This window comes from Danio aesculapii, chromosome 15 (assembly GCF_903798145.1).
Source record: "Danio aesculapii chromosome 15, fDanAes4.1, whole genome shotgun sequence".
NCBI classification, from domain to species: Eukaryota; Metazoa; Chordata; class Actinopteri; order Cypriniformes; family Danionidae; genus Danio; species Danio aesculapii.
In genome coordinates this window covers 10,691,814-10,697,398 of record NC_079449.1, presented here as the reverse complement: position 1 = coordinate 10,697,398, position 5,585 = coordinate 10,691,814, and positions in this window count along the sequence as shown.

Sequence of the window (5,585 nt, the reverse complement as noted above, 5' to 3'; positions counted from 1 at the left end):
GCGAGATTTCCATTATTTCAGTTGAGGTTTTGTCTCAAAGAATTATAGTGTTTATCTATCCATTGATCCATTGATCAATCTATTGATCAGTATGTCTTTATATATTGTGCTCTATCTAGTTGCCTATAATATTATCAGTTTTGTCCATCCATCCATCCAGTTATATCTATAGTTTTGTGTTATTCTATCAGTTTTATACATTCATCTTTATATATTGTGTTCCTTCCATAATTCTGTTCTACACATCTTTGATTTTATCTGTCTGTCTATAATTCTGTCTTTATATATTGTTTTATCTATAGTTCTGTATCATTATATTAGTTTTATTCATTTTTATATTGCATTCCATCCATAGCTCTGTTCTATCCATCCATATTTTTCAATCATTTTTCTATCTGTCTATGTCTCTCTGTCTGTCTATCATTCTGTATTTTTATTTTGCGTTCTATCCATAGTTCTGTATCATTTTACCAGTTTTACCCCCTCTCTATATTGTGTGCTATCTATCTATCTATCTATCTATCTATCTATCTATCTATCTATCTATCTATCTATCTATCTATCTATCTATCTATCTATCTATCTATCTATCTATCTATCTATCTATCTATCTATCTATCTATCTATCTATCTATCTATCTATCTATCTATCTATCTATCTATCTATCTATCTATCTATCTATCTATCTATCTATCTATCAATCTATCATGTCAATAGATGTTCTGTTTTATCCATAGTCCACCCCCCACGGCCAAAAGGTCCAGAATCTGTCCTTTTAATTACAGGCCTGTGGCCAGCCTGGTGGGTTTTTTTTTCTCAAAATGTGGACCTTTTTGCAGTTATACGCCTCAGTTTCTATTTAACTATGAGATTTAAATACTGTATTTTAGTGTTTTTTTTTTTTTTTTCGCTGGATTAACTAGTCAGATGTCATCATAACCACACTTTTTGATGTACCAAAAATATATATAATAATAATAATACAATAATACTGAATTCTTAAGAATTTTTCTAGTCTCTTTGTTAAAAACAAAAGTACATTTGAAAAGTCCAGGATATCAACAATAGCCAAAATATATTCAACTTAATTTAATATGGTCCGCTTCTGGTCCTTCACACCTTTTTATTGCTCATTTTTATTTCAGAAATAAGGTGCAAGATTTAGAATAAAGTTCCCTGTAAAATGTTTTCTCTGTTTAAAAACAATACAGTAGTGATAGAAGACTTCTCTTACATCAGATTATAGTCCCACTGAAGCAACAGCCGACAAATGATTCTGTTTGGTCTTAAAGCCTTTTTCTATTGATTATTTTTATTATTTATGATGGCAGCGGTCAAAATAGGACAAATGAGCTCATGTATGGGACAAACTCTGGACCTTTGTCAGTGAGGGGTGGGTCTTCCGAAACCCCCTGGCTACAGGCCTGAAAAGTTAGAACATGTTTTATGCTTATAGTATACATGTTTTAATAGAATTTTGGCTGTAAAAGCGCACATACAGGTGTTCCAGGAGCAGATCAGATTTTCTCCTGGTCATAATTTTTGTTTATAATAATTTTGTCTAAAAATGATTATACCTGTCCAGTTTCATCTGGAATGCATCCCAGATCATCTTCTGAAGTGGTTTGATCAGTGGATCAGATATCTGATCAGAATAAAACAAATGAAGTGAGCGAACATCCTCATAAACACAGACGTGACGGGAATATATATTGAATATAACTATATTAATTATAGAATAAATATATAATATTAAATTACATAAAATAATTAAAAGGACAAATGCTGGACCTTTTGGCCGTGGGGGGTGGTTAGTAGCAAGTAACATGCTATTAGATCATGTGACCGCTAGATGGGTTCTTGGATAATAGTTCTTGGATAATAGGCTTACCACCACTAGGAGTTTGTCAGTCATTGGTCAAAGCAGTGTGTTTTAATGTCCCGCATCTAACTTTAATTATATTCATCTGTCTCCATATTCTACTGCATCCCAGAATATTACACAGCACCAAAAATGTAAAAATATATATTCAATATATTTAATATGTTTTTGTCCACAGACGACCGCAACTCACCGTGACGGAAATTCCCGAGCCTGCATATAAACATGAGCATATTGCCAACACAAAAAGTGCAACAGTCTTAACCATAGGCTATCATTTATATAGTCATTTATTCATTTGTGTAATTTAATATTAACCTCACCTCAATGAGCCTGGTGGACCAGCACAAGTGTACTGGTTTAATTTTGGAGATCATCCTCAATGTTTAGTTGTGACCTGTATTGATTTAAATGTATTTGATTACCATAAAGGAGTCAGAAAGTTTAACCTGGTGCTATAAAATCAGTCTGTGTTGTTAATCTAATGTACTATCTAATCTCATACACGATCCTTTGACAAAAATTAAATGCTGGTGGCTTTTTATTTGCATGTTGTTTTTATATGTAACTATTTACTACTATTTTTATCTTCTGTGGGTTATGGATAAAATATGGTAATTCTAATAGTTTAATACAATTTATTTGACTTTTAAAAATCACCAACTGACCCAATCATTGTACCATGACCCCCACTTTGAGAACCCCTGGTATAGATTATTACTTGCCCCATCAAAAAAAGAAATATTAGTTATTTCGTAACATATTTTAAACAATGTGCCAAAAACAAGCAAACACTAGTTGTATACATACACTTTTCTTAAACCTTTTTAAAACTATAATAAACAAAATGTCTTGTTAATGTAAATGTCCTTATCATATATGTATGAAATTTTTCTCATAATTTTTCTCACGAGTGCCATTCGTGCCTGCTGTTCTCGTGGAAATCCACCAGAGGCCGTTGTGTATGCTTTTTTTTAGATCTCAAATTTCTCTCGCGAGTGCCATTCGTTCTTGCTATTCTCGTGTAAATCCACTAGAGGCCGCTGTCCACTGACTTATTTACTGACTGACCAATGACAGATAACCCCACCCTCCCCCTTCCCTTACCCAACCAACAGTGTTTAAAAAAGCACGATTGACCCGCCCCCCCTCTTAGTGTTTTAATGCGCAATCCAGGAAAAGAAGAGCTCCCTGATTTTTACCATGTTTTCAGATTTTACCACATTTTCACCCTGTTATTTACTTGTTTATTTTATTTTTTGGCTTCTGTTTTTGTCTTACTTGCTTTCTGGAACCGTTCTTCATCAGACTCAAATCCCTTTGTGTCAAAATGCCACAGAGAAGCGAGATCAGGCATTGGTGGCGCGCGCTCTGTGTCTCTGGCTCTCTCTGCTTTCGCGCTCCACCCACCCCCCCATCTCTCTTTCTCTTTCTCTGTCAGTGACGGTGCTGCGCACTTCAGATTCCCGCATTTGTCAGAAGTTAGCCCCCAAATTGACACAGGTAATAAAAAGATTCAACTTCAGTCATGTTCATGTTGTGAAACACTATCAAAATGTTCACTGTTGATTATATTAGACTTTTGTTTTCAATAGCGATTTCAAAACTTTTAATAGAGGAAGTCTTCGGCTATGCAGACGTTATTATTAATCAGAAATTGACTTAGGAAATGCAGTCTTGAACAAACAAACAGTCGGCTATGGAGAGAGATTAGACTCAATAATAATTCACGCAAAAGACACGATGTACACATGCGTAGCCAAATTCACGTACGTAAAATATTTATTTATACTTACAAAAACAATTCACATGCACAAAATAAAAATACATTTTCATAAAATACGTTTCACAAATGCAAAACACCATTTGCAAATATTTAAGAGTGTACAAAAAGTTTTGAATGTTTAAAATTCACGAGTTTATCCTGAATGAGAATGTGCAAATCCTCTCTCAAGTACGACTCACCCTGAATACGAGTGTGTGCATTTTGACACTTTCCTGCCAGAAACAGGCAACTCGTACCTCTCAGCCAATCAGATGAGAGCTGTACTCGATGTCAACCACTTTGCGCTCCTTTTGCGCAGTCTGTTCCTCTAACCAACATGGCGGATACTCCTGTAAGTCAATACTGTTTCCTACTAGTTTGTGTATACGCTTTTTATAGTAGAATCTGAGTGTATTTTCAGTAACTCAATAGAAAAGTGCTTGTGTTAAGTCTATGCTAATTTAAGTGCATAGTAATAAATGTGCAAAGCATCTTGTATTAGCCGCCATGTTGTAATTTGAACAAACCTTGTTGTTTAAATTATGTTAGGGATGAACTAATTTGATTCTGATCATCTCCTTTAATTAAGTCAGACTGCGCAAATGGTGCGCACAGTGAAGCGCTTCGGTCATTCCCGCGTTCTCAGGGAGTTGTGATTGGTTGAACAGTAAGCTCGCATCTTATTGGCTACAGGGCACGAGTGACTCACGTGGGAGGTGTGTGCTGACAGGAAAGTGTCAAAATGCACACACTCGTATTCAGGGTGAGTCGTACTTGAGAGAGGATTTGCACATTCTCATTCAGGATAAACTCGTGAATTTTAAACATTCAAAACTTTTTGTACACTCTTAAATATTTGCAAATGGTGTTTTGCATTTGTGAAACGTATTTTATGAAAATGTATTTTTATTTTGTGCATGTGAATTGTTTTTGTAAGTATAAATAAATATTTTACGTACGTGAATTTGGCTACGCATGTGTACATCGTGTCTTTTGCGTGAATTATTATTGAGTCTAATCTCTCTCCATAGTCGGCAAGTACCGGAGAACAGATGTAACACATTGATCCAGTTTAGTTATCAGTCACGCTCATGTAAAATCATATGTAACTCGTTTAGTTTTTGACTTTATTCATTTTTGTTTTCGGTCGTGACATAAAGCAGGAGTCTTCAACACATGATGTATTACAACACGTTTTTAAAAAATAGTTTAATTAACTCATTTCTAATATCTACTGTTTTATCTTTCCCATGATGACAGTCAGTGCATAGTATTTTACTAGTTATTTAGCAAGATAGTTGTATTGAGACAAAGTCCCTGTAAGTGATCTATAGTCTTTGATTCAGATTAAAGTGTAATTTAAAGACTTAACTAGGTTATGTTAACCAGGAAAGTTGAAATAATTAGTCAAGTCATTGTATAACTGGTTTATTGTGTAGACAGTCAAAAATACACAGTAAATATTTCTTAAAGGAGGCTAATAACACTGACTTAATTTTTTTTTATTTATTAAAAACTGCTTTTATTCAAGAAATAAACTATAATAAATAAGACTTATTATGACTCCATGATGAATTATTTGTGTTTTATAGGAAATACTGTGAAAATCTCATTTGTTTGATTTAGATCACTTGGGAAACGTTATTTTAAATTAATGGGAGAGTAAAAAAAATCTGTTAAAGTTTACAGGTGTAAAAATGTGCCTTGATGTACTTGAATGTTAGAAGTGTGTTATCCTACAACTCAAAGTTACTTGTTAATTAAGTGAACATGAAGATTATTTCGAGTTTAAGTGCACAAACTGCACTTGAGAGTAGGCTTAATTATTCATGAGGATCCGAGATTTGCATTGGAGGGTGGAACTGTTCGTTGTTTGCTTAAACTCTTACACCTGTAGCCGAACAGGATGTTATTCCGGGCCTCTCAGGTACCTGCTT